Source organism: Myotis daubentonii, chromosome 5, assembly GCF_963259705.1.
Source record: "Myotis daubentonii chromosome 5, mMyoDau2.1, whole genome shotgun sequence".
In the NCBI taxonomy this organism is placed as follows: Eukaryota; Metazoa; Chordata; class Mammalia; order Chiroptera; family Vespertilionidae; genus Myotis; species Myotis daubentonii.
The window spans coordinates 63,214,464-63,236,029 of record NC_081844.1 but is presented as its reverse complement, the minus strand read 5'-3'; the positions used below and the strand labels follow the sequence as shown (position 1 = coordinate 63,236,029).

The 21,566-nt window shown below is 47.8% G+C and overlaps 1 non-coding gene across 1 annotated transcript; it reads left to right on the top strand.

The window, feature by feature from the left end:
• The first annotated feature begins 2,113 nt into the window (after positions 1–2,113).
• Positions 2,114–2,238, top strand: LOC132236358 (U6atac minor spliceosomal RNA). Its single transcript, XR_009453287.1, has one exon. It is a non-coding gene; the product is annotated as a U6atac minor spliceosomal RNA (small nuclear RNA).
• Positions 2,239–21,566: the final 19,328 nt, after the last annotated feature.

The window sequence follows — 21,566 nt, the reverse complement described above, 5'->3', positions numbered from 1 at the left end:
GACGTGCTGTTGATGGAGAAGTATTCAAGTGCAAGCCAGAACAGGGAAAATAAATAATTTCAGCGAGGTTGCTGTCAAAGCCGCGTTCTCCTGTGATGATGTTTCCAGTGAATGTGCTGAAGTGTCCAGAGGTGAGGATGGGAAATAACAACTGGCAGAAGAGAGGGCTGTGTCTGGGATTTTAAATAAGCCCTGTTCCCACCTCACCCTTCAGGCAAGTAGGGCAGGGCCTCCCACCCAGACTGGGCTTCCAGGGCTCTCCATGGGCGGGCGCGATCAGACCAGGGAAGCAGTTACTGATCAGACCAGGGAAGCAGTTACTGCAGCCACTTCAGGGGCTGGAATTTAACCCTTGGTAGCCCTTGGGTAGGTATTATTTTTGTGTGATTGAACTCGGGTGGTTAGGCAGGTAGGCAAGACACTTCCCTTCCCCTTTCACAACAAGTAGCTTCACTTTAAAGAAGGGACTTTCACCATCCCTGTCGCCACTGCAGGATACAGAATAGGGCGGGACTTTCCCTTTGTCCGCATCCATACATGGCTAGAACTTCAGTGTCTCTGCCCATCAAATATTCTGGCTAAGGTTCAATAATCCGGACTCGATATGTTTTTAGAAAATTAGAAAATCAAATGAAATAAATTGAATTCAAAGGCCGATCGCTCTTTGACAACCAGCCCAGCCTCCAGAACTATTCCAAGCTGTGGGTGACAATTATAAAAGTTGTTCATCACAGGACGGCACTTTTTGAAATTCACTCTGCTGATGGGACTCTCTGGCTGTTCAAACCTCAGATAAACCTGAACTGACTGTTTCTGGGATCTCTGGTGTTTCCTGAGATTACAAACCTGAGAAGAGCATCATTTTAGCTTTGGCTCTCAGTCCTGACCTCCAGGTGGGAACAGCATTTGGAGCAGGAATGAAGGCTTGTCATCCCAATCAATGTGAAACTAAAGGATTCTGGGTATTTTTTATGGTGATTGTAAAGCACCCATTATTCTTCCCCTGGCATTTCCTAACAGGCTAACCAAAATAATATTGGAAGAAAATTTACAAAATGTACACATTGTCCACTTGAGCCCCCAAACATGACTGAACATAGAGTTGGCAGATTTTTTATTATTTGTATAGTGCTACTTAAAGATATATGGTTAGTAGGCAGTTCTGGTAAAATTGTAAGGCCACTTTATAGATCCTAGTCTTGGGATGTACTCAACATTTAGAAATCAGTTTGTAAGAGAAAGAAAGGGGGAGGGGGGAATAGTGATCTCATGTCTCCATGAAATATAGCTAGTCCCCCCACAATCTATATTGTGTAGGCAAAGAATTGCATTAAAATAGTCCTAAAAACTCTGGAACTTAAACAAGAAAATGGAAACGATTTTCTCTCCCTACCTAAATCCACAATAGTCAGTCATAGCAATCATTTTCAGATTAACTTCTTGAAAAGAATCAGCCCAAGCAAGAATTGTTAAATTTCTGTCTATCATTCACTATGTGTGTGTGTTTGTGTGTGAGAGAGCACTTGTAGAGAGAGGTTTTTTATTTATCATTAACATGGACTCTCCAGCCTGGCCAGTGTGGCTCAGTGGTTGAGCATCAACCTATAAACCAGGAGGTCACAGTTCAATTTCCAGTCAGGGCACATGCCCAGGTTGCGGGCATAATCCCCAGTATGGGGCGTGCAGGAGGCAGCCAATCAATGATTCTCTCTCATCATCGATGTTTCTATCTCTCTCTCCCTCTCCCTTCCTCTCTGACATCAATATAAATATATATCAAAAAGAAAACATGGACTTTCCAGAGGAGAGTCCCTGCCTCCCTCATCTCTTTATCTGCCTTCTGGTCTTCCCTCACAGCCTTAAAAGAAGAAAGGTCTCAATCTCAAAGACCAACTGCATCTGCAGCCTCACCCTAGCCTCCACTGAATTCAGCCTCTCTCTGAATTCATTTCCTCTATCATCAAATATGTTCATGTGCCTCTTCTGTGGGAAATCCTCAGGCTGGTATCTTGTGTTCAAACTCAGACACTGCAGCTCTTTCATTATATGTCACCTCACTTTAGAAAGACAGCACTTAAGAGACAATATAATAAGCATCAGAAATAATAATTTTGTGTTGTACGAAAGGAGAGACGGTTAGCACACCCCTAGACAAGGATGGAAGAGGCTCTCGGGCCCAACAACATTTAGACAATTAAAGCAGTGCCACCTACTTCAAGGTATCGAACCATCATTTGTAAATCCTAAGAGTTCTCATCACCAGGAGAAAATTATTTTTCTTGTTTTCTTTTCTTTATATTGTATCTATACGAGATAAACGTTAGCTGAACCTACTGCAATAATTATTTCACAACATATGTAAATTAAACCATCATACTTATATGCCTTAAACTTACACAGTCATATATGCCAATTATTTCTCAATGAAACTGGAAAAAATAATTTAAAATATTTTTTTCTAATTTTCCATTCTGTCTAGAAAGACTATGAGTCACCACACTGGGGTCCTAGCCCTCACTTAGTCCTGAACTCTCTGTGTCACTTAGTATGTCATTGAATCCCTTCAGATTTCATTTTCTTTGTTGGCCTTGTTGGCAGAAGGAGGGAGGAGTTCAGGTGGGAAGCCCTCTGAGATCTGCTAGCTCATATGCTCTCTAAACCTTCTCCTCTGCCCTTGAGTTATGTGGCCATTTTTGCTCTGTGAGTATATGTGTGGTCCTGGTCATTCCAAACAACTATCAGAAAAAACCAGCCAAGTTTCTGGTTTAAAACTGCTCCCATGGGATACTCTCTCATTAGGGACCCTAACTGCCTTCCACTCCAGAGAGAGGCTGAATTCAAGTCAACTCCTCCAGCCACTTAACGTTACAGATGGCCCATGAATATCAGTGCTTCCCCTCAGAACACCCAGAGGGAAGATGCTCTGACTCTTGCTCCTTCTTCATTCATTTTGTTGTCTCTGATTTGGGGTATTTCTGTTGTAGTTGTTAATCCTCACCCAAGGATGCTTTTTCCATTGATTGTTTTTTAGAGAGAGTGGAAGGGAGGAAGAGAGGGAGCATGAGAAAGAAACATCAATGTGTGATGTGATAGAGACACATCGATTGGTTGCCTCTGCTGTGCTCCGACTGGGGCTGGGGATCGAACCTGCAACCCAAGTACATGCCCTTGACCGGGAATCAAGCCTGCCACCCTTCAGTGCAAGGGCCAACGCTCTAACCACTGAGAAACACTGGCCAGGGCTGATTTGGGGTATTTGGGCTAATTTATTAATCAGCCAGTCAGATGTAACTTCTGAGGCCCAGATGGGTCAACTGCAGTAAAATGCACATTAAATGTTATGTGATCTGGTGGAGGTGACTGTTTTCTTTTATCATAATATTTATTTTCATTTTTGTTGTTGAAAGTATTATATATGTCCCTTTTATCATAATATTTTAAATTGCTAGTATCCATCTGGTAAATTAAAATAGTGAGGCTCATCGCTGTTCATAAAAGGTAGGACTTTCCCAAAGAGCTGTCTTATCTGTATCTTATTTCTAATCCTACTGACTAAACTTTAAGGACCACTGAAGTCACCAAATAGATGTCTTCATCAGGTGATAAATGGCTTCCCGGGCGAAGGCAAGCTCTAAACCCACCCCTTAGAGTTCCTTAAGGGGTGTCTCTGCTCAGTCTGGCTCCCGTCACTTTGACTGATGGGCAAAACTGATGTAAGGAAGTACTTCTATCAAGTTTACTTCTTTAAGTGACTTGGGGAAAAAGAAAAAGAAAAAAGGCCATTTTGCCAGTGATCCCTTTAAGCCTTTTTAATTACAAAATTCTTTTTTATGGTGTCACGGACCTCGCCTTAGCAGAGTTCATTTCAAAAATGTGCTGAAGTAGGTCCCAGCACTGACAACTAAGGCTGAGAAATGGTTTCAGTATCACGACTCTACACTCTTCTCCTGTCTGTGAGGCTCAGGGATTCATCCTGTGTGAGTCATGCCTGCCCTTTGCGCATGCATGAATAAGAGGTTTTAGACACGGAGACATGGCACAGGCGCCAGCCCTTCCTGGGAAAATAAGACCTAGACCCCAAATCAGGGTGAGTGCCCGGACTGTCCCCAGGACCAACTAATTCCAAATGTGAATAAAGATACAATGCTTAGTGAGTTCTCCAATTCTCCTATTGGACCCTAACCTTTAACAAGACAAAATGTCACATATAATGGATCCTAAAATTAATGGCACATTTTGCTTTTCAGTTGATCAGATCAGCTAAGAATGAGGTCAGTCTCCTACCTCCTCAAGATGACAGGTTGTCATTGTTTGAGTCCACTTAACAGCACCACACACATTAGGCCTCAGAAAATATCTGATAACTTACCAGTAGAAGCTCAGGATCTGAATCAAAACTAAACCTGTGATAAGTCATTCAGCCTCATCCTCCTTTAAAAAATTGATTTTTAGAGAGAAAGGAAAAGAGAGGAACATCAATTTGTTGTTCCATTTCTTTTTGCATTCATTGGTTGCTTTTTATATGTGCCCTGACCGGGGATCAAAGCTGAAACCTTGGTGTATCTGGATGATGCTCTAACCAACCGAGCTACCCAGCCAGGCTCTCACCACCTAACTTTTGATAGGGCCACACCTAAAGCATCCTGCTCCTGTATCACTTAGGAAGATGTCCTTGCCAGGCTTTGCTTATTTATTTACTAGATAACCATTTACTGGGCATCTGCTACTTACAAGACCCTATTCTAGGCACTGGGCATACTCTGAACACAACAGACAACAGTCCATATTGCAATCAATGTTACCTTCTAATAAAGGAGACAGACAATAAACAAATTAGAGAAAATGCATGGTAGTGGTTAGTGCTATTTCAAAAACAAAACAGGATAACATAATCCAGAAGGTCTAGACTACTTGAATTTGAATAGTCAAGAAAGATTCTCTGAGAAGTTGACATTGGAGTTGAAAACAGAATAAAAATGATGACACCCTGTGAAGACCTTGCTTGGCTGGGGGAAGAACATTCCCGTTTCAGGTAATACTTACTTCAAAGGCCCTAAGATGGAAGGGAACTGGAAGCTGTCAAGCCATGGCAAGAACAGGGTGAGGGAGAGGAAGAGAAAGGCAGGCAGAGGCCAGACCTCACCAGGTACTGAAGACGCGGTCGGAGAGCTTCATTTGGACCTGATGATCATGGGCAGCTATTAGAGGTTTCTAATAAAAGGAGCTTTGTGACCTCATTGTTTTTTTAAACGAGTGCTCTTACTGGTGTGCAGGGAATTCTTTTCTGGGGGCAAAAATGGAAGCAGAGAGGCCACTTGGGAGGTGACTGCAGTGGCCCAGGTGGGAGAGGATGGATGTTTTTCCTGAGGGGGTGGGGGCGGTGGTGATTAGTAAACATGGAGAGAAGTGGGAAGTTTGGAGAAATGTTTTGGAGATAGAATGGCAGAATTTGCTGATGGGTTGGATGTGAAGAGTGAGGCAGTCAAAAATGACTCTCCTACTTTGGGCTAGATCAGACACATTGAACCTGTTCACTACTTTGGCATCTAAGATTGTGATGTATCAGCCAAGTGGCACCAGAAGCATGACTGCCTGCACTGTACATGCAAAATGCAGCAGGGGAAACTGGCATATTTCATCAACTACCGTCAGAGAAATCATCCTACAGAGCAATTCGGTTACTTGGGAGAGCCTCTGAGCATAGCTGCATAGAGTAGTATTCTTAACGTAAGCAGAAAGAGTGTGTTTCCTCATTATGTCCCTATAGCTGGGAGGCACAGGAAACAGAGAGTGGGCTGGGGATTCTGTGCTTTGTTAAAGTGAAGGGACAATCAGCATCAGGGACATTAGCCATGGCAGCACGTGGGATTGCTCAACGGTGTATGAACAGAAAAACCAGTCATCTGAATTGAATTTTCAGCTGGAGCCTCAGAGGCCAGATTTAATCATCCACCTAAAATTATCACACAAGTCAATACTTCCCCCTTCTTGCAAAGCGAAAGAAACTTATTCTTTATTTTTCAGTCAAGCAGGTGGCCTTGAGGCAGCTAACCAGCTGGCTGAAACCTAAATACCTTCGCCAAGACAAAAGCCAGTAACATGATTGATTATCTCCTCATTGTCGGAGAAGAGAACCTCCCCGAGCCAATCAGCATGCAGAACTGTTGTTGCATTATCATTGAACAAAACTAGACTGGGAGCCGATGGACAAAAATTCCCACATCCCAGGCCCAGTTGGCTGGGGCTTCATCTCCCAGCTCAATTCCGCTCACTGTGTTGATTCCTAACAAGATTCAGTTACGTTTCTTAGCTGTTAAGTCCTGGCTTTTCTTTCTCAGACTATGAACAGTACCTGTGCCAGAGCTGGTGCAGGTCTGTCCCCAGAGAGAAGGCTCTTCCTCCAAACATCTTGGGTGGATAAACTTCTGAGCTCACTGACTCCTCCAACCTCCCTTCTGTTTCTTCAGGGATGAAAAAAGATGCCTTGTATACATCCCACTATTGGGAGCCCACCGCTAAGAGCCTACCTGGTGATGTTCATTGTCCTGCATCCCGAGCTCCTTGAGAGCAGGAAGCAGGTCCACCTAGGCCAGGGGTCGGCAGACTCACTAGTCAACAGAGCCAAATACCAACAGTACAACGATTGAAATTTCTTTTGAGAGCCAAATGTTTTAAACTTAAACTATATAGGTAGGTACATTGTTATTAACTTAATTAGGGTACTCCTAAGGCTTAGGAAGAGCCACACTCAAGGGTCCAAAGAGCCGCACGTGGCTCGCGAGCCGCAGTTTGCCGACCACGGACCTAGGCCATCACATCTGAATTCTTTGTACCAGGGACCACCAGGTAAGGGGAGGGCCAAGGCAGATTGCGCCCGTGAGCTGGCACTCGGAAATCTCAGTGGGCTTCCTGCCTCTGTGCTGAGAGTCTCCAGGGCATCTGCAGTATCTTCTGATCTCAAATCCAGGTGGAATATAAAAATGGAGATTAACAGAGACGCTATCTTAATAAGCAGTTGAACAGAGGTTTCAAATTCCACTTTTTCCTTGAGACTTACCAAGCCTCCTGGTACCTCAAGTTCCTCCTCTGTAAGATGGAAGATGGAAACAATGAGTCATAAATAAGACACTAACAGGGGAAGGTAGAGCAGGGGAGTTCACCTTCTCCTGAGGGAAAACCCCACCCCCGGGTCAGAAGAACCTCTGACGCACTGTAATATAGGTGCCCCTTCTCCCCAAGAAAATCAAAGGATGGTGTCTATTCCTCAGGAATCTTCTTTTTTCTTCATCGTGGTTGCTGGTGTCATGGTTTATAGTTTTTGCTACCAGCCTTGGTATTTGAGCTCAAGAAAAAGGCCCTCGTAGAAAGAAGCCATCACAGAGGCGAAGGAAGCCCAGCATCCGTTACCCTGAAATCTCCTTGCACAACTTGGGGTGAAGGGTGAGGTCTTCCTGTCCTGGCACATAGGTCCTTCCTCTCCCGGCTCAAAAAGGTTACTAGGCTCCTACGAACTGGATATCAAACTTGCCAAATGTTTCCTTATTGACAGAGACAGAACACTGAAGTTGGAGAGATGTTTACTGAACGATATCCCTAGTTTTGGGGAAGAGCTGAACTTCTAATGGCGCCCCTGACCGTGAAGATTATAACAGAGGTTGTGTGAGGATGGAGGCTGTGCTGAGGCACCAGCTCCCTCCAACCTGGGAATCTATGCCTGACTATTAAAGGCAAGAGCACCAGGGATCAAGAACCCCGGGGGTTGGGCGATGACGGGAAAGCCGGGTGAGGGCTCGGTGCCTCTCCCTACCTACTGATTAGTGAAGTCCCAGAGAGCCAAGCTATGGCTCGGCCGCATTCTCCCCTGTGCTCTCAGGCAGAAGCACAACCACATCTCATGAGGAACTTAGCACAGAGGCAGAAGAGGGATACTCTTCCAAGGAATCAGAGGAGCCTCAGCTCAGTCCTGAGGGTCCCTGCTCCACCCCAGCACAGGGGCAGGGCCTCGCTTGTGGACTCATGGACATTTTTAACGGCTCTCCCCACCCCCCAACCCCTGACCAAGGTGACCAAAGTTCAGTTATGGTTCTAACTACAGGAAGGGAAAAGTACAGAAAAACCTTTCTGTGGTTCTCTTCCTCATTAATGGTATTCTTTACATTCCGTAGTGGGGTTTTTTTTTGGTTTTTTGCTTTTAAAAAGGTAAAGAGAAAGGAGGGAGGGAGGGAGAAATGTTAGAGGGCACTTTTAAAATAAAACAAAGTGGCAAGGAGCATGCTGACATGGCATCGAGCACAGCGCCCACCCGTGAGCACTGCACGGAGGGTGAGGGAATTAATTGTAGAGGGGTCACTGGGCAGCACTGGGAGGTGGAGGAGGGTTAGCTCTCAGAACTGCCTGCGCAGCTTTCCCAAAACACCATTTTCCTCCTCCCCCTAGAGACTCTGAGGTTGATCTACACTAACAATTCGGAAGGATGTCCTAAATGTGTTAAATGGGAAAGGCAAGGTGCAGAAGAGTAAGATCCCATTTCTGTGAGTGACACAGCCATAATGATATGTCATATTTCCACGTCATTAAATGCCTAGAATAATATGGAAAGACATGCAGCAGTCGTAAGCAATGATTTTCCCTATGGGATGGTGCCGTGGAGAGCTTTCATTCTTACACTGTACATACGGGAATATTAATCAGCATGACTCTCCCCCTAACTGGACTCACCAAAACCCTTTACGGGTACCCTGACATGAGTCTAACACAACAGAACAAGGAAAAGGAACAAGTCAATACTTGACTTTTAAGAAAAAAATAAAATAAAATGTTTCTGTTTTCCACCCCAAATCTAGGGCAGGAAGATTCTGCAACAAACAAAGAAAGTGAGGGTCTAAGACTGAGCAAGGCTGGGCAAAAAGACCTCATGGAGATGAGAGGAGACATGGAGGGGACACTGCCAGGAACAGGAGAGGGGACAGGAGACGCTGTAAGCCCCACAGGAGAAAGTCTGGCCAACTCCAGGGAGCTGCAAGAAGCTACGAGCAGCTGAGTTCTCTTCTCTATGCTCCACAGTGAGGACCAGCCAGGGCCCAGGGTGGTGTGTCACCCGGATGTCCACTCAGCACAGCCCACGCCTGCCTCTGTACCACCGCCAGTGAAAAACCCCCAGTATCTATTCTAGACCAACAACACTAGATGTTCATGAGCTGCAGTCTTGACCTAAATCAGGTGAGATGTGAGCGCTGGAGAGTGGTTACAGGTGGAGAGAAAGCCTTGCTCTGGACCAAGATGGAACAGTGTGAACTCAGCGCCAGACAGCAATGGAAACACAGCATCCTGGTTATATGCATGTTTTATAATGTTTTTGGTTTTTGCTACACGCATGTACTACTTTTGTGATGAAAAAACATGTTTTAGAAGAACCCAATATGACTCAACATTCACTATTTATCAAATCTAAACTCAACATTGGCTCTTAAGACCTTCCCTCCATCAATCTTCTGTCGAGCCAGCTCAGGGTCCAATGAATGCTCTGAAGACACCTTTCGCCCATCTAGAGGTATACAGGCACACATGTGCTCCAGCATGCACACACACACACACCTCATGGAGTCCCTTCTCCTTTCCTTTTGCTCACCAGGCTCTCTGCTGGAATGCCCCCTTCCCTCCATCCCTCTCATTCCTTTTTTATTAAGTGCTGACGGAATTTCTCTTTAGGTTTGGAAAGGGCCTTGTTTCCTTGGCCTGCCTTTGTTTGTGCTGCACAACCTGAATTGGGGATGTATCCTCAGTAATGATGGTTTTCACTACACAACTGTAACACACAGTTTACCCACGACTTGTCCACCGCCTCTGATACAGGATTGGAGTTAACTGCTCCCCTATCAAAGATCATCATTCACCAGTAATCCTAGAATCTAAACATTGTTTTCCTAACAGTATCTTTTTAATCTGGAAAGGTTCTTTCAATATTTCCTGGTAGTGGTTGTCATACGACTCTGTTATCAGATTAGCAGAGAACGGTGATGCTAATAAGTGACATTTGCACAGAATTTTGTTGTTTAGAGAAATCTCTTTATATTTGGTTTTTACTTACAACATCTCATTCAGTCCTCAAGGAACTGATTATCAGAATTAGAAAGAGAAGAAGGGAGAGAGAGGAAAAAACATAAATCAGTTGCCTCCCAGAAGTGCCTGACTGGGGATCGAACCTGCAACCTTTGGTATATGGAACAACGCTCCAACCAACTGTTGGGAGGTGTTTTGATGAGAATATCTACAAAGAGCTATCTTGAGAGAGAGCTTTTCTGCTATGAGCTTTTCTGGAATGAGGAGATGGGGTGCTGCCCCAGAGCATTGTGGGGACATCTGGGGACCACAAGGAGAAGCATTTCCTGCAGCTGTACCCTTAGATTCTGAGTAGAATAAGTCTCAGAAGAAAGAGTGGCCAAATGAGAAAGCCCGGATCTGCACGGCATTCAGTTTGCCTCTTGAGTCTGACAGCCAACAGAAGGGCCACACGTGCATGGGAAGAAACTTGGCTGGAGACAGAGCTGGAGGCCTGTTCTGGCCTTCTCCCAACTGGGTCAGCGGCCTCAGCAGCTGGGGAGGAGGTAGGAGTTTCTGCCCTGCTGTGGTGTATTCCAGTTTCTGTGGCCCAGGTGTTGGATGGCTGATACATCCCCCAGCCTTGGCTTGTGGTTCCACATCACCAAGTGGGGATGCAGCCCAAGGAGACAGAACCACTAAAACTGGAGACTATGCAAGACAGTCTCTTCAATAAATGGTATTGAGAAAATTGGACAGATACATGCGAAAAAATGAAACTAGACCACCAACTTACACCATACACAAAAATAAACTCAAAATGGATAAAGGACTTAAACGTAGGACAGGAAACCATAAAAATACTAAAGGAATCCACAGGCAGCAAAATCTCAGACATATGCCGAAGCAATATCTTCACCGATACAGCTCCTAGGGCAATGGAAACTTGTTCTCTTTAGAAAACAAACAAATGGGACTACATCAAAATAAAAAGCTTCTGTGCAGCAAAAGAAACCATCAACAAAACAATAAGAAAGCCCACTGCATGGGAGAACATATTTGCCAATGTTATCTCCGATAAGTGTTAATCTCCAACATTTATAGGGAACTCATACAACTTAACAAAAGGAAGATAAACAATCCAATCAAAAATGGGCAACGGACCTAAATAGATACTTTTTGAAAGAGAACATAAGGAAGGCCAAAAGACATATAAAAACATGCTCAAAGTCACTAATCATCTGAAAGATGCAAATCAAAACGACAATGAGGTACCATCTCACACCTGTCAGAATGGCTATCATCAACAAATCAACAAACGACAAGTGCTGGCAAGGAAAAGGAACCCTCGTGCACTGATGGTGGGAATGAAGACTGGTGCAGCCACTATGGAAGACAGTATGGAGTTTCCTCAGAAAACTAAAAATGGAACTCCCATTTGACCCTGTGATCCCACTTCTAGGACTATATCCCGAGAAACTAGAAACACCAATCAGAAAGGATAGATGCACCCCTATGTTCATAGCAGCACAATTCACCATAGCTAAGATCTGGAAACAGCCTAAGTGCCCATCAGCAGATGAGTGGATTAAAAAACTGTGCTACATCTACACAATGGAATACTACGCTGCTGTAAAAAGGAAGGAACTCCTACCATTTGCAACAGCATGGATGGAACTGGAGAGCATTATGCTAATTGAAATAAGCCAGTCAGAGAAAGATAAATATCACATGATCTCACTCATTTGTGGATTATAATGAACAACATAAACTGATGAACAAAAACAGATCTAGAAACAGAGAAGCATCAATCAGGTGCTCAAATCTCAGAGGGAAGATAGGGGATGGCAAGGGTAAGGGGGAGAGAACAACCAAAGGACTTGTATGCGTGCATATAAGCCTAACCAATGGACACGGGCAACAGGGGGGTGAGGGCATGAGCCAGGGGGTGGGGAGACAGAGGGGGAATAAGGACACATATTTAATACCTTAATCAATAAAGAAAATTAAAAATAATAATAATAAAAACTGGAGACTACCTCATCAAGATTTACCTCATCTTGAAAGGAAAGAAACAGACCTATCTCCTTGCTTGGAGGAAAGGGAAATGGAGGGCAGGAGTAGGGAGGGGAGGGCAAGGGTAGGGAGGGAAGGAGAAGGGAAGGCAGGGGAGGGGAGCAGCTGCAAGTAAGAAGTCTTTTGAAGTATTAAAGAGAAACTCAAAGCCTGGAAGACATCCTGCTTCCTATATGATTCTATTTCTGGAAATAAAGTTTGACACAAAAGCATGCAAACGGGTGTCAATGGGAGAAGAAACGCTTGCCTCACCTCCCTGGGAGCTCCCGCTTCGTTTTCTCAGGGTCTAACGGTGAAAATGGGAAGCGACCTCCCTGTGCACTGGCAGCCCTTCACCAACGGCCAATGGGCCTGAACTAAATGTGGGAGGACGACTCAGCCTTATGGAAACCAGGAAAACACCGTCGAACTCCGGAAAAGAAAAATGTTGACAGAGTAAATGCCTCTTACCTGTGATACCAAAAACGACACACCTGTTAAAAACAACTGTGCAGCTTTCAACTTTGAGACTCCTGGTCTGATTTTTGGAAGGCAGCAGGGGTAGACCCCATTATAGAAATGGGGGACTACTTTTATCTGCCTTTTCCATTTGTTGGTTTGCAAGTCTCCAGGTAAATAAATACCTCCCTGTAGAAGGTCCATCTGAAATGCCTGGTATGCAGATTTCAGAATGTGACACCTACGAAAACGTAGAAATTAACATGTTCTCTCCATGCCAGGCCCACTGCCAGACCTTCGTGCCAGTCCTCCATTGAGCAAGTATAGACTGAGACCCCACTCTGTGTCCTTCTCGATGCCAGGTGCTGGGCAGACCAGAGTGAAGAAGGCACCCAAGTCACCGACCCTCCTGGTGCAGTTCCAAGATGTCAGTGGGGGAATGAGCTGGGAGTCTATGGCAGGGAGAGCTTTCGAAGGACTTGTAACTCAACACCAAATTAAATTTTAGGTGTGTGGGGGGTTTGTTTTGGTTTTTGCTTTTACCTAATCTCATATTTGCACATGATAAACAATCAACATGTAAGGTGATCACCAGTAAGGTACCCAAAAATGCATCAGAATTAGGACATTCCAGCCCATGGTCGCATGGCACTGCTGAGAAAGGGACTGGTATTAAGAATAATAATTGTGATGTAGGTGAATGTACTGTGTTGTGTTTTATATAGATTCTGCTATTGATTCTTTTTTTTTTTAATGTCTGTGATTCCTCCTGCCCAGGTAACATGGAAGGCTGTGGAAAGGCAACAGCCAGAGCAACAAAGGACTGTATTTCTGTCCCACCAATATTTTATTCTCACACTCACTCTCAAATAGGTAAATACGTTTTAAATGGAAGAAATTCGTCTCTGCTTTTCCCTGAAGTTCCCTTCCAAAATGAAAAAGATTTTCTGTAAACTGTCTCTCTAACCTGCAGATTCGGTCTCAGTGGATCCATGCGAGGACGGTTTTGACAAGTCAAATGTTCATTTTTTAGGGGGAAAATAACCTTCTGAACCCAGGCTGCCAAGACTGGGGCTTATGTGTTCTCAGTCCCTCCGGCTATCAATCCGCATTTCACCGCAGACTTGGCCCGGATGTCTGGGTCAGTGCACATTAAAGGCTTAGTTGGCCAGCCACTTAGGAAAGAGATTTAACATTAGTGCATGTTACACGTTAAGGAACATTCTTCTCCACTGAAAGAGAAATTTTATTTCTCAGAGAGAGAGAAAAAAATACATGTAGTCACTCGGATGCATTATGAACCTGCTGTTGCTGGTGGGATTTATGATCGCGGTCTCTCTCTTATACAAGGATTCTTCAGCCCAGGGCGGAATTACCGATGTGGGCGGCCCCAAAAGATGTTTCGCAGACCTTTGGCTCCATCTAGTGGCCATGTCCTGCCAGGTCTGGTGAATGCTTTCCTCTCGGAGTTTGAGGAGAATGGGAGGCTCTGGCAGAAGAGCTCCAGACAGAACTCAAGCTCCAGAGAGGCCTGGCAGAGGGCAGACTTGGCCAGCCTAGGAGCTCGGTGCCTCCCAGCACTGTACTGGGGACGTGACATTTCCTCATAGACTCCCAGAGACAGAGCTGCAACCGGATCTCCTGGCATTTTTAAAGGAGCCATTTTCAGACCAATCTGTAATGCGTGCTTTTGCTGCCTCTGCTTAGTCACCTGCTTGAAGCATGTGGTCTGGGATGCACTTGGGGGGGGGGGGGAGGGTACATGTGTGCATGCGTGTGCATGTGCATGCACGCACGTGTGTGTGTGTGTGTGTGTGTGTGTGTGTGTGTGTGTAGGGGGAGCAGCATGAAAATGCTCAGGGCTTGTGCTGAGCTGTGCGGTGCCAACTGGCATCGTGAAGGGACATATGCAAAATCGCACTCCACATGGCCTCTACATTTAGATAAGCTGTCAATATCCTCCCCTAGAGGCGCTTGCTTTCTCCATGCTCGGCTTTAGAGGCTTAAGAACAGAAGCCAAGCGGAGCCCATCTGAAAGCACAGGCGGCTAATGTGCTGGCCAGAAGGGTGTCAAACAGCAGCTGACACTATTGACAAAGAGCCCGCCAGCCTCACAGAAGCAGCGACTGGAGTGCAGTCCCCTCCCTCCCTTCAGCCCTGCACCTGCCAACAGATGCGGACGCAGCCCGGCCAGAGGTGTGGGGCACTGGTCCCGAGAGCTCCTCTCCCTTCTGCCCATGCCACCCCTCCGGGGCCACTGCTGGCCAATCTATTTGAAGAGTACAGGCCAACAGAAGTTGGGCGTAGATGAAAACCCAGGTTTCATTTCATCCAGCCAGTCTGTAGGCCTGCAGGGCCGAGGATGGCTGGTGACAAAGAGAAGCCATCGTCAGCACTGTGGGGCTCAGAAGGGCTGTGATAGGAGGCGTAAGTGACCCGTCTGCCTTACAGATGTTCTCTCGAGCAGCCCTGGGGCCCAGAGGCCAAGCGCCACCTGGGAATAATGCCGAGCCCCTCACTTACGCCAGCCCTGGCAGATCATGAATCCAGTCATCGTTGCTCCATTTCCCTGCCCTATTTATTCTATTGCCCTATTTTAAAAATTATTTTTGCCTGTCAGTAGGGAATTTAAAAGTAAAATATGGAGAGGACAGAAATTCACTTTTTGGATTCCCATGTCTGCTTAATCCCCAAGCAGAATGTGCGCCTTGCCATCCAAAAGGTATCAGTTACCTCATTAACCCCTTTCCTGTAAAGTAGGGCTATTAATAGTATCTCCCCCATTGGGTCATTGTGAGAATTAAGTGTGTTACTACATGTAAAACACTGTGACGGTAACTGTGCTTCAAGGTACCGTTAATAAATTCCAGCAAGTCACCATGGGCAAGGTCGGGTGCTAAAACAGAGCTTTGCTCCTCAAAACTTCCGTTTGTAGGTTGCATGGCTAAGTTTGTTTTCAGAAAAAGTATGTCTCTGCCCTAGACCTCAAGCTCCGTTTCAACTGAGGTGCCCCAAAATGGAACAAGCTCCTTACGGAGGGGGGAGTGGGGGGCATAAGGAGGTCGTCCCTAGGGCTCGCAGCCTCCCATTCCGCCCGCACTCGGGAGACAGAGAATTGCAACAGGAAGAGGTGGACTCTGCCTGCCGGCGGCGCCTGGGGACGCCGCCTCGAAAACCACACTGAACGGTCTCCAGGACCCCTCAGAGAAGAGCGCCCGCTGTCAGCAGCTGCGATCACCTGCTTGGAATCTCTGAAAACCCTGAGGACGCTTTAAAGATGTATGCTTCAACCTGCGGGGCACACTTGGAATTTTAATTCAATGAACCTGTCCGAACCGTCCACTCAGGAGAAAGACTGGCATACCACAGGTGTGTGTGTGGGGTCGGGCGGGGCGATGCTTCGTTATTCATTCTAACTGGGAAGACAAGTAATTTCAGAGTGACGAGCCAAAAACGGGAAGGGGCAGACAGAGCAAGCCCCTGAGATAGAGACAGAAAGGCAGATGGATGGAGGGATGGACCAACAGACAGGCTGACAGATGCAGACACACACACACACACAGAAGCATACATACACACATACGTGCGGAAGAGGTCTGCAGGCTGCTGAGAAGGGTAGAATGAGAGGCACGCTAAAACAACCTTTTGTTCGTCACTCGAGAAACATAAAGGCACCCGAGATCTCGGCCTGTACATCAGGCCCGAAAAAGCTGATTGAGAAGTTCGGTCATGGTCCTGTCCTTATCCCAAAGCTCCGGGGAAAGCCTGCATTAACTCCTGTAGTCGCTGCGCCTGCTCGCTCAGTCCTGGGAAAATGTCAAGATATTTTACCTTTTGTGGAACACAGGCTACAGCAAAGGCACTTTTATTTTTCTGAGACTTTTTCAAGGTTTCTATTCTCTCTGCTACGATTCGGAAGATTTTCTTTTCGACGGTGATGGAAAGCACAAAGAGGCATTGAGCTCAGCCTGCAGATTGCTGGAAACCTTTCACATCCCTGGGAATGAGAGGGGCAGCCACGCTCAGCAGCTACAGTGTATAAATTCGGAAGGAGTGATTTCACAGCCTCGGGCCATTCTAGGAGGAGGCCACACAGTGGTCTGTCCTCTTCCTTCCCGAAGATGAGGGGACTGAGGTAGTTAGGATCTAATCTGGGCTACCCAGAGCCTCGCTTTCTCGTCTGTGAAGCAGAAATACAACAGCACAGTGACGACATTAACAACAGGCTGACACTCGGGCAGTGAAAGAGCCGGCGATGTCTGTTCCGCAGGCCCGAGCCCGGCCGCCTTCTCCGGCCGCGGAGCAGAGAGTCTGCCCTGTGCAGCGCGGGCGCCGTCCCAGGCCTCCTTCGGTCCCCACGAAGCAAATCCAGATAGACGGCCCGGCGGTCCCGGGCGCCTACGTGATCACAGTCCTGACTGTTATTTACTCCACGGCCGCAGTGAGCACACACCTGTGGTGGGGAATACTCAGTGCAGATGTTTGGGAGGCAGCTTTGCCAAAACTGTCAGAAAATGCATGTGAGGAAATTATCTCCTGGTCCCTGGGTGGGTATTGTCTTTTATTGTCTCGTATATTGAAATCTTTCCTTTTCGAAAGATGCGGTTTTAAAAGACTGCTCTGTGGAGGGTGTGGGGAAGGGGAGCAGGGAGAGAAGATGGGGGAGGGAGGATAACACAGGAGCCCCTCCCCTCCCCTCCACCCCACCCCCGGAGTAACCTGGGCTGCAGATGCTCCTCATCCCCTGCTGTTCCAGCGGGAGCCCTGAACCGGACGCCCACCTGGAGACCACGGGGCCTTGGGGTGGGGACGAACTCCTGGGGCTGCGAGGAGGGAGAATGCAGAGGACGGAGCCGGTGTCTCCGGGTGGGGCCAGGCTGTGTGGGACGAAAGGCCCAGCGGCTTAACGTGGTAAGAAAAGACCCTGCGTTCGCCCAGCGCAGAATGGGCCTAAGGGCTGGCCTGTGCGGAGCCCCCCGCCCACGAAACAGCCGAGGGAGCAGGTCACAGAAGCAGCAGGACTCCCGGGGTGAGGCTAAGAGAAGAAACCGTAAAGGAGCTTCAGGTGCCAATTCAGGAATGTCAAACCCCTCCAGAGAGAGTGGAAAACAATCGTTATCCGGACTAGCGCCTGTGAGGGCCCTGCAGGAAGGAGGACCTGGAAACCCACAGAAAGACGGCCTGAGAGCCCGGGCTCCCCTCCACCCTCCCGCACAGGAGTGGCCGCGGGCAGAGTGGGAGGTTAAACCAGGAATTGGACCCTGGGGGCTACCGCGGGGAGCTTTCAGCTGGGCTGTAACGATGGCTGGTTTGTTGGGGGTTCACCTAAGTCTTAGAGGAAAGACAGCTTGAGGTGTGCCCTGCTAGAGCTGCTCCTCCCCTGAGAATGGTCTGGAAGGGGGAGGAGAGGACACAGAAGGAAGGGCAACAGGTCATGAAGGCCACCTGGCCTCTCCGTAGTGTGGAAAGCCACAGAGGCCCTGGCCGGGTGGCCCATTGGTTGGAGCATGGTCCCCATACACCATAAGGTTATGGGTTCAATCTCCGCTCAGTGCACATAGGAAGGCAACCGATCACCATTTCTCTCTCACGTCGATGTTTCTCTATATATATATATAAAAGCAATAAAAATATCCTCAGGTAAGGCTAAAAATAGAAAAGCTCTGGCCCAGGAAATACAAGTCAGTATTTCATCCAAGCTTGTGGGTGACTACACGGGTTTGGGGTATCATCCAAGTCACAAGGAAGAGTGGCTTGGCTCTGCACTCTGCGTCCGCTCTCAGGGAGCTCATGGGGGGGGGGGGCGGTTACAAGAGAGAAACACACAACCTGTGCAAAGCACAGTGCACAGCAATTCCCTAGCGGAATCGGGAACCTGAGGACTGACTGAGAAGTTCCGCACCCGGCAAGAGTAGGGAGCGGGGCTAGAAGGACCCACCGCCCCTCAGTCCACGCGGTGGAGGCGACACCCAGCTCCATCAGACCTGGGGAGCTAACCCGGGCCAGGTAAAGTAAGAAATAGATACAAGATCCTCTCAGAGAGATGTCCCACCCAACTGAAGAGAGAGAACATAGAACAGTATTCATGACTCGCTGCCGCAAGGACGATACAAGATGCCTGGGGTGTGCTGCCTCTCTGGAGCTGTTTCCTTTCTCTTGTCCTGTTTCCCCAGGGTGAGCATCCCTGGAGCCCTTGGACCAGGTGCCCTGCCTGCTGGAGGAAGCAGGGAAACCAGAGAACCTTGTACTCTACAACCAGGCTGACTGGGAAGGGGAAAGCCCCCCAAGAAGAAGCAGGTGACAGCTCAGAAGAGGATCATGCGGGTCAGGCTGAACCTCTGAGCCTTCCTGGCTCAGTGAGTGGGAAGCCAGTGACGGGTCATGAAGAAGAACCGCAGTGAAGAGCTCAGCCCTGAGCTGGGAGGGAGGAGCTCTGAGCGCAGGTGTGGGCTCCACACCCAGCTCTGTGGGCAGGTCTTCTCGCCTCTCCGGGCCGATCATAATCGGTAAAGTAGGAGTTGGCTCCTCCTCTAAGAAATTGGCCAGAGCAGTAGTATACCAAGGCGATGGGTGTGGGAGGGGTCAGCCCGGGTACAGAAAATGAAGGGCACATTGTCGTTAGAGAATTAAAAAAAAAAAAAAACTGACCTAATCATTCTGCTTTTTATTATCATCCTGCAAAGGGGGTTGGAAGCAATGTAGGGGCCACAGTGCTCACTCCGCCGGGTATTTTGTGACACACACACCCCATATGCTGTGAGGCCAGGGAGCCCTCCACTGGCAGGAAGTCCATGGCAGACCTTCGCCATGCACTCAATGCCGGCTGTGCTGACGCTGAGACACGGCACTGCTGAAGAGTGAAGAGCGGGGTCGCAGCCCGAAGAATAGCCCCAAAGACACCAGGTCCTAATTCCTGGGACCTGTCAGTGTCACCTGACTTGGCAAAGACTTGGCAGACGTGATGAAATGAAGGATCTTGCGGTGGGAGATTATCCAGGATTAGCTCTGTGGGCCCTGCTGCCATCACAGGTGTCCTCCTGCGAGGGGCAGAGGGAGACCTGACACAGGGAGTGGAGGAGGCAGGGTGCCTGCCCTGAGCACCGTGGGGAGCTCGGAGAGGCCGGTAACGCACGCCCCTAAGCCTCCAGGGGGAGCCCGGCCCCACCGACACCGTGTTCTAGCCCGAACCTGATTTCAGACTTCTGGCCTCCAGAACAGAGAGATACATTTCTCTTTTTCTCTCTTTTTTCTCTCTCTTTTATTTTTATGTTTTTATTGATTTTTGAGAGAAAGGAAGGGAGAGGGTTAGAGAGAAACATCCATGTGAGAAACATCCATCGGCTGCCTCCTGCACGCCTCCTACTGGGGATGGAGCCCGCAACCCATGCATGTGTCCCACTGGGCGACCTTTGGGTGCCAGGGGACAACACTCGGCCAACTGAGCCACACCAGCCAGGGCTCGCGTTTTCAGACCCCGAGTGTGTGGTGATCTGGTACAGACAGTGACAGAAAGGTCACTGGAAGGAAGAAAGACCCTTTCCAGGGGAAGCACGGTCTCTATAGGAAGGATTCCTGTGGCTCCATGGCTCTCACTTCCACCTGGAGCCCAACATTCCAGAACATCAGGCGGCCTCGGGAGACACTACGGGGAAGCCTCGTGGACACAGAGTCGGGGAAACAGCTTCAGTGGTCCCAGTTCCCCATTCAACCTCTAGCAAACTCTGCCCCAAAGACGGCAGTGCCGCCCACCACCGTTGCAGTGCCCTTAGGAGGTTAGTGCGAATGTGCCGCAGAGCAGGGCTCCTGCAGTCCTGAGACCCATCCTGGCCGGGACATTCTGGGTCCAAGACACCTGGACAAGTCCCGGAACGCCTTCCCTGTCAGCTCTGCCCGTCACTCTCGTCGGGGGGGGGGGGGGGGGTCCCTTCGGGGAACACCCTTTGTGTGCTGTTCGGACGGCAGATCATCTGTCTGTTACATGAAGCATTTCACTGGTGACCCGATTTCTCACACCACACATCACACAAACCAAAATCCCTGCCTAGAGTGAAAACGGGAGACAGGATAGCGCCAGGAGTCGAAATAAACCGGGTTTGTTTGCACCCCAGTGGGGAGAAGTAGCACAACCAGCTCTCCTGGGCTCGACTTCCCCCTTCAAAGAAGGAAACTTAAAAAGCAATAAAGTGCCATGAGAAATGGGAGTAATTCTGGCTAATAAACTTACTGAAAACGTGAGCTGCCTCTGCAGCTCATCCCAGGTGTGCTCCCGCCTTCCGTCGGCGTGCTGCTAGCCAAAGCCCTGTCGGTAATGAATTTATGAGAATCAAAACACGGCTTAACTACACTGACAAGAGTTTTTCATGAAACAAATCTCCCCGCAAAGTCTTTCATAATGTGAGGGCTCCAATTTTAATTTATTTTTGATGAAAATCTGGATTCTTCCCATCGCATTTGCTTAAGGAGAGGTGCGGATTTACAGGTACAAATTCAAGTGGCTTCTGCTCCACTGCCAAGGTTAATTGCCCGCCCTCCCTCCAGGGCAGCCGGGATCCCAAGCCTCCACGGCACCGCTTTTGCAAGAGGAGCTCCCCTAGCAATTTCTGCAACATACTCCCAGGGCGAGGTGCATCAGGGCCACTGAGTCAGGAGTATGACAAGGGTCCCCCAGTCGTAAAATGCTCCTATTGCGGGGGGGGGGGGGGACATTTTTAGTGAGCAAATAACAAAAGGTGATTTTTGATATTTTTAAACAAAAGAATGAACTCAAAATATTCTAATTTTATAATAGAATTTAGAGAATAAAGGGAGGGGGGGGAAGGGCTAAAGAGAGAAAAATAGAGAGAGAGGATAAAGAGAAGAAAGACCAAAATAAAGGAAATAACAGAGTCACAAATACTAGGGAGAGAAGGAAGGCTATAAGGAGAAAGAAGTACATGGAGTTCCAAAAATTTAGAAAAATACCTTTATCATTGGGCTTGTGAATTAAAAGATGCCCCCTGGCCCTAGCAAGTTTG